This window comes from Nannospalax galili, unplaced genomic scaffold, assembly GCF_000622305.1.
Source record: "Nannospalax galili isolate Female #2095 unplaced genomic scaffold, S.galili_v1.0 scaffold804, whole genome shotgun sequence".
NCBI lineage: Eukaryota > Metazoa > Chordata > Mammalia > Rodentia > Spalacidae > Nannospalax > Nannospalax galili.
In genome coordinates, this window is record NW_008351002.1 from 327,534 (window position 1) to 336,042 (window position 8,509).

Genomic DNA, 8,509 nt, shown 5'->3' on the forward strand with positions numbered 1-8,509 from the left:
ATTGTTAGAGGAAAGAAGCCATTTCCTCTCCTAGCTCTCTCTCTCTTTCCACTTAAATGAAAGTTTGATATTAACACTTAATGGTCTATGCTGTCTCCTAACATCTAAATTTATCTTTTTTCTCAGGAAAGCAATGGTAGATTTTCCTTCCCACCCTCCTGTTTCTATTCTCTAAATGTCCTTACATTTGAAAAAAAACTTTAATGAATTGCAAAGGATATTAAGAGAAAATGAAATGCCCTGCCCTGTTCCCCCAAAGAGTACTTTAAAAAAAAAAAAATCATACCGTCTAGTATTTAGAAAGAGCAAATTTTCTTCATACCACCACACCTGGTGGCATTTGCACCTTATCAATGTGTTATTCTCCTCAAGGTGAGATGGTTCCGGAACAGACAGAGGAGCTGGATCAGTGTTGAGGAGCTTGGGTGTGGATACTGCTTTTCCACGTTGGACAGCAGCAGAAGTGATCGACATTGTATGTGGTCAATTGTCATTTGTCTTCAGGAGGTCCTGTGAAAGAAGCCTAGAAGAAGAGCTTTTGCACAGGAGTCACCCACCTTGCTGTCCATAAACCACTAGGTAGAAATATCAAAATGCTCATGTCTATAAATGTTCGTCAATAATCCAGCTAACAAGCCCCCCATCCCCAAATCATTCATGTCACCCCCTTGCAGTCCCCCCAAAGCACTATATTTTCTTAAATTAAAATGTGATACCTGTGTGTATGTGTGCGTACCTGTAAATGTATTTCCATTTTTGAGGGACTGAAACATTTTTTTTTTTCAAAAAAGGAAAAGAAACTGGAGAATTTTGCTTTTTTTTTGGCGTCTTTTTTTTTTTTTTTTGTATTTTTGCGCAGACTATCTTAGGATTTTCAGTTTCAACAAAACACTACTAAAACAAAGAATCTAGTAAAATATTTGTGCATGTACTGCTAAACAATTCTAGCAATTTTATTAAGCAATACCTTTATTATTTTTAATATTCTTAACAGACTGGAACAAAACATTTTATTCAAAACAAAATATGCATACTGTACGCGTGTCGCAGGGTTAAAAGCATGATGCAGAGGACAGTCTGTTTGAACAAAAACAAATGCCTGGGGGAGTTTCATAGCTATAAAGTTAATAACTAAATTTTGTTCGCTAAGAGGACCTTTTTCTATGGATTTCCTTCATCTCCACACAGCAAACATCCGAAGTGCACTTCCCAAATGTTGTTAGAGAATAGGAAGGAATGTAAAGTGTCTTTTTAAAATTATTTGTTTTGTTTGTTTGTTTTGTAAAAACAGCCCTTATTAACTCTTCCTTCCACTGATTCTACTGTAAACTCATAAAAGCCTTTTTAGAAAGCAAATTCGTATACACTCAGCGGGTGAAATGTTCCCACAAAGGAAAAAAAAGTACAAACAGAGTTACCAGACTTCTCTTTACATCAACCGCCTAGGCGTGCTGGAGTGAGAAAGTTTTTGCACTGTAATAAAAATGGCTGATCTATTGGTTTGTATTTTTTTTTTTAAGAAGTTGTTCCTCTGTGATAATGCAGAGTTGCATACATCTTGTACCTGGAATAATTTGGAACTCTATGTTGAGAAATACTGGGATAAAATTGTACATATTCTGTATATTGCAGATGTTTGAGAGTTTCTAGAATCCCTTCCACCATGATAAAGGAGGAACAGAAGTCTCGATTTGTGTTCATGGTCTCTTTGCTCCCTTTACAATGGCCAAAATGCGCTCCGGGATCAGTGAGGAGGCTGTGAGCGGCTTTTTCTTCGCTCCCCACCTCATTGGCTACAGGCGGTTCCTGTCCGCCTGACCAGCGAGAAAGGACTGGAAATGCCAACTGGAGCGACTCAGTTCATGACAGCATTTTTTTTCTTTTATTGTGTTTTCAACAAAAAAACATGTGAACTGCCTGATTCCAATCTCATGGAGCGCACTGTTGGTTCATCTGAAAGCAACCCCACCAGGCCCCCTGGCTCCGCCATGTTCTGCTCAGTTTGTGCAAGAGCACACTCCCACCACTGCGATACACAGACAGAAGCAAGCGGATGTTGTCTGCTTGGGGGACAGAAGAGGGCAAGGGCAAGGACAGCCTGCAGGGCGTGGCGTCCATGGGTTGGAAGGAGGCTTAGGGATTTTTTTTTATTTTTTATTTTTTGTTGTTTTCTTTTTTTTGTCTTTTTTATCTTTTTTTAATTCTTTTTTTGTTGTTGTTGTTTTTTTGCTATACCATGAGGTCATAGCTCATTCCTCTAATAGAAACTGACAGGACATAGAGACAGAACTATCTGATGAACACACAATGATAGAAATAGATAGATAGATAGACAGTGAAGAGACTTAGTTTACCTCTGAGAAACCATCCCCCAAAAGAAATCCTGTATTAACAAGTGCAGAAAAAATAAACAAACAAATAAACCCAAACCGAACCGAAAGCAAAGAAAACCTCAACATTAAAACACAGTGTATAAAATGGTGTGAGAAATTGAGTCACTTTGCAGCCTTTCAGTCAATAAAAAGCTGCGGTCGTGTCCTTGTTTGGAATCGGGCCCATCTTTTAAATTTTACCCCAAAGGCCTTGCAAGAAGTCAGAGGGTAAAAGCCCCCGGGTTCTGTTCAGTGGACAGCAGGTGCGCCTCCCGGGTGGGCCGCTGCTGCTCTGCGCACGCGCGTGCGCCTCTCCTGCAGAAGTGCGCACTTGGACCGCTCAGGTCGCTGTGCGCACGAGTGTGGAGCTCAGTCCTCCTGGGTGGAGTTGTCCTCGAGCGCGGGGAGGCCTCCCAGGCCCAGGCCCGTGGTGTTCTGCGCAGCCGAGGCTGTGAGCACTGTGTGCAGGAGAATCAATACAAGGACGCACAGCTTGAGCCGGCCGGGACACAGTCTCGTAGCCGAGGACACTGTGAGCGACGTCCTGGAACAGGAACCCCTTCTGTCTTTAGTCCCTTTGGCTCGGGATGTGGATTGCTCCTCGCTGATGACGTCACAGCATTCGGGTTCATCATTGGTTATGAAGGTTTCGTAGAGCCCTGGGGAAGAAGAACAGGGAGGGTTAGAAGAATGCTGAGGATGCTGAGCCAGGAGCTCCACAGAGCAGTTTGCGCTCGGGACAGCCTCATCCAGACTCAAACATGTTTCAGGACCGTCAAGTCAACAGCCTGAATGAATGGTCAAGCGTGGTCTCAAACCAGTTTTACGGTGTGGTTTTCTGTAACAGGAACATGCTGCGTGGCTGTGAACGCACAACAGTGAAATCAGACTTGTGGTTCTGGATGGTCCTTCAGACCAAGTAGAGTCAACCATCTTGTCTCTTTCATAAGAATGCAGTCAACTAATGTAGGGTATAAACTAACACGAGCAATCTATGCTAAGTGAAAGGACCCCACCCGTCACTAGTCCAGTGTGGAAACCCTGTTTATTACCCACAGTTCCCTTCGCTGGACCTCATCCTGTTTTGTATCTGTAGGATAGTTCGTGGATTTGTCTACGCTTCTAATAGCGGGTCCTCTTGGTGCTCCCTAAGTGCTTTCTCCGCTTGCCACGCTGTTGGTGACACAGGAACGGAAGCTTTAATGGTCCCATGTGTAGACCTTCGCAGTCTGAAGCTCTCTCTCTTGCTTGCCTTTTCCAGTCTAGCTCCAACTTTGCCTTTCTGTGACTTATCTGTCATTCCTCTCACCCTCGTGTTTCCTCCTGGCTGCATCCTCCCTTGTTCTCTCCGTTCTTCCTCTGAAAACACACATTCGTATTCTTAAATTGATAAATGCATATTTTGAAATTTTCAAAATGATGAATAAAATAGCTTCTTGTACATAATTTCTACAATTTTGTGTCATGCTGCATCGCATATATTTTAAGTAGCTGGACAAACCTTTGGGCAGATAATTGTATTTTTTTTTTCATTTGATCAAGAGATTTTCCCAAAGGTGTTAGAATGAACATGCTGTACAAATGTATCATATGATTCCCATGTTTGAAAATCTTAAAAAACAGATGATAGGGGTTTGTCACGATTACGAGAGATTACAGTTTAGCTCAAGTGCCTAACAGAAGTAACTTTTGAGAAATTTGGCTAGTGTTACTCATAGTAGCTAGTTATGGTATTTCACAATCTCCACCCACCACATAAGCTGAACACTTTTCTGGGCTCCCTGAACTCACTACTCAATGTCCTGCAACTCTGGACCACTGACTTCTCCAGTACTCAGGGCCTAGCCAGCCTACCTTTTCTACCTTTGGTTACCTCCCCTACCATCTGCCTTTAATCCCATTTATCCTCAGAGGGAACTCCCTGTGTGAGGCCAACACAAAGACTTCCAGATTGCTAGACTGCCAGTGCATTTTGCCCAACTCTTCAACACAACAATTACTATATTTTTCTTTTAATCACAATTGTCCATTTTCACGTCACTTTTCTTAACCATTCATCAATTTAAAAGTGTGAACTGTACATTTTCACCATTACATTCTCGATACGTATGTATCTCTATAGATATATATGTATTTCAGAATGCCTAGACAAAACAGACACTTGAGCATTTATTACATAAAGGAAGTACATCTATTTAGTTACAAAGAATCTTTTCAACAATATATGCTTCAGTCTTCAGTGTCTCTTAAAGAAAAGGTCAAGATATCCTTATAACGATGCTTACAATATTCATTTCTTCTAGGCATTCAAAGGTAAACTTCACCTTCGCCTAGGAAGAATATGGAAAAAAAAAACTGAATTAATGAGATCTGAAGCTCCAACATTTTTATTGCTTGCTATTTTCTTTCACGTACCTCACTGATAGACTACTCATTGTTGATGTGTATGTTTGCAGCACTACAGCAAAAAGAGTTTGAAGGACGTTGACATGGGTAAGAACCTAAAGGTTTTGAATAAACATTTCAGACTGCTAAGCATCAGAATATTTTTTCGCAAGGTCATCAAAATAAGCTGGTTTTCTTTGACGTTGTTCCAAGATGGTTTCAAATCTATAAGTAAAATCATCACAGACAGAATAAGGCAATGAAATTTGGGTCAACAAATGAACACTTCTTTTGGACTGACACAATTCATAACATTTCTTCTTCCCCCTCTGCATCTTTTGAGGAAGAGTTTTCATTAGGAGTTACAGGCGCTTCCATGCTAAAGTTCAAATAATTCCACAGGATGTATTAAAAAAGGAAAAAAGAGCGGGGCATGGTTGTACACGCCTTTAGTCCCAGCACTCCGGAGGCAGTGGCAGGCGGCTCTCTGTGAGTTCATGGCCAGCCTGGTCTACATAGTGAGTTCCAGGTCAGCTGGATCTACTGGGAGACCCTGTCTCAAAAAGACCAAAAAAAAAAAAAAAAAAAAAAAAAAAAGGAAAAAAAGACAGTCCTTGAAGCCCAAACCTCAAGGGCTTTCTTCTTAGAGACCTCTTTAGCTCTAGCTTAGAGTCACATGTTCTGTCTTTCTTCTTAGAACTCTCTGCGGACTTGAAGAAATGTGGGGATATAGTATACATTCTTCTCCTTCCTCCAACAAATACTCCTGTCTCCAGTCCATAACCATTACCCTTAGAAAGAGCAACTTCAGGGTTCTGTGTTCATTTTACTAGGATGTCTTGGACAAGATCCTTAGTCAAGCCACACAGGCACCCTTATGCTAAGCACTCAGCTTTCCCTGGACCTCTTGGTTCATGTATCACTAACTGAGTCTCAAGTCTACAACATCTACAGCAGATGTACCACCAGCTTATCCTCCTGACAAAGAATCTATTGGGCTTCTGCCCATTGGTCCAATGGTTTCCAGGCCTGTGATATAGCTCCATGTTACTCTTGCTATTCCTTTATTTAAATTAAATATATTTTAGGAGATACATAAAGACACAACAGTTGTACGTATTTATGAGACATTATGCAGCATTTCAATACATATATACATTGTTTTGCTTAATTCAGCTTAATCATATCTATCCCTCATTTCATCATTTCTTTACGGAAAACATTTAAAATCTTTTCTTCCAGATTTTAAAGTGATAGTACATTATTGTTGTGGATGGTCACTCTACCATACAATACCACACCAGAACTTATTCCCAGGTATAACTTGGTACCCATTGATCATCCCTTCCTTTCCCCCACATGAATTTGGTAAACACCATTCTATTCACAACTCGTAGGAGAAAACCAACTGTGTTTTCACATGGTGAGTTTACACAATACTTGACTTTCTGTACCAGGCTTATTTTACTTAAAAGGATGAAGCTCAGTTCGTTCATGTCGATATAAATGGAAGGATTTCATTCTTTTCAGATGGTGGAATGATACTCATATATATGTGATATATATCACATATTCTTTATCAATTCCTCAGTTGGACACTTTAGTTGCTCCATCTTTTAGCTAATGTGACTGGTGCTTTCAGTGAACATTGCTTTTAGTACTTGGTATTTTCATAATGATTTCATTTCCTTGGGTGATGGAAGACCTTTATTTTTCAAAATATTTATTGTCAGGTTTACTGGATGGTATAATGTGTGCTTAGCATGTGAGAGGCTCTGAGTTCCATTAACTCTCCCCTACTGAAAGAAAAGAAATCTTATTATGTGGTTGTTTTAGAGACCAATTAAGGACAAGAAAGTCAAATGTTTAAATGAAATATTAAAACATATGATGTTATTTATAGTAAATGCTTCATCACCTCAGATATTTACCTTTTGTCATATTGGCCTTTAGGAATAAAGCTTTGTGTTTGTGTATTTTTCACAACTTTAAAACTTTTTGTTTAAAGTTCTGATTATGAAAGCTTAGAAATAGCAATACAGCGAGAGATAGAAAAATCACCCAAATCTGACTTCCTTACAATGAAAAAGACAAAAATGATAGATTGCAGGAAATTTTTTATTTTTTAATCAAGGCAAACACACACAATGCATATAATTTATAGATTTTATATACAACCTATGTTTATTGTGAAATTATACTTACATTTTGCACTTAATTTGCTAGTGTTTGTATTATACCGTGTTACAAGTGAGATTACATAGAAAATGTCATGTGTGTGGTTTTAGGAACATGATGTCTTAAGTATTTATGTTTTCTAAAATGAGTAGATGTCTGTAGTGAAACCATACTGAACATGACAGCACTGTTGCACACATGACCTCACAGCAGCTATGACAGCCTGCATAAGACCTGTACAAGATCAAGGGAGACAAAATCCCAGCAAGGGTGGGGGAGGGGCTCATGAAGTCCCAACCTCAGCTGAAGAACTAGTGGCAGTTGATGGCTGCTGGGGGAAGGGCAGTCAGTTTTCTTAAGGAATGTGGCACCTGAGAGCTTACCCATGCTCTCCTAGATGACCCCACACCCAGGCAAGTGGAGGTAGCACTAAACTGATGCAATGGAATGTAAAAAATGAGTCCATGAAGCCTGGAGGGAAAAGTTGTGGGAAGGACAGGGGAGGAGCTGAAGGGGAGGAAGAAGGAGTGGATTTGATGAAAACATATATGCAAACAATAAAATATAAACAATAAAATAAAATCAGAAATTAATAAAACAGTTACTATGACACATATGAATATGATTTCTGAAAGGCAATGCTCAGATAGTTTTCATTTTATTTTCTGATCTATCTGTCAAGATTATTTTCTGTCATTTGGATAGTTCGTATATGTCTAAAATTAACTCATTTCATAGAAAGTTTTACATTAACAGAGCTTTATATAATGTCCCTTTTTGTTTGTTGTTTGGTTTGAGACAGGGTCTCCCTGTAGCCTCAACTGGTTTGGAACTCACTATGTAGACCAGGTTAGCCTCCATCTCACAGAGCTCCATCTGCCTCTGCCTCTCAGGTACTGGGATTTAAGATGTGTGCCACCAGGCCTAGCCTGTAATGTCTTATTTTAAACTCTTAATTTATTCACATTGCCTTCTCATTGTTAATATTTTACTGTATTGTATTTATTTCTGTTTATTTTCTTGTCCTTGATGAGACAGTGTTTGGTCAGTGTTACTTGTCTTATTAGATATTTAGCTCTTGAATTTACTCCCTTTGCTAACGTATTCATTTCTGTATCTGTGTTGTTTTCTCTTCATCTTTGTTTTATTTTCTTACTCTCCTTTTATCTGTGTTCAGTTGGAGTGACATTTTACATTTGCATCTAGACTTACAGGAGCCACTTTTCTTGTTTCCATATCCACTGACTTTACATATTCTATATAGTCATTTCCATTTTTATCCAAATGCCAGAGCACTTTAAGCTTTGTTTTGTTTTAACTTGTTTGATATATTTAAAAAAATCTAATTTCAAATACTATTTCTATTAAGCTAAAGAATTTGGCCTTATGAAGTCATTTCTTTGCATTTTTGTGTCTTGTAATCTAGCCTTTTTTATTAAATGTTAACATTGGCCAATCATGACTAGTGTCTGTCTTTATGAATTCTTGCCTAGACGCAAAATTGTCAGCTGAGATATCATATTGCAGATGTTTTAAATTATTTTTATCTCTATATTTTATGCATATATTTTATA

General features: G+C 39.0%; 1 long non-coding RNA gene across 1 annotated transcript in view; it reads right to left on the reverse strand.

Moving 5' to 3' along the window:
- Positions 1-951: 951 nt before the first annotated feature.
- Positions 952-8,509, reverse strand: part of LOC103746015 — a 29,368-nt gene continuing 21,810 nt past the window's right edge. The window contains exon 2 of the long non-coding RNA XR_607776.2: positions 952-3,031. This is a non-coding gene — a long non-coding RNA (uncharacterized LOC103746015). The remainder of the gene's footprint in view (positions 3,032-8,509) is intronic.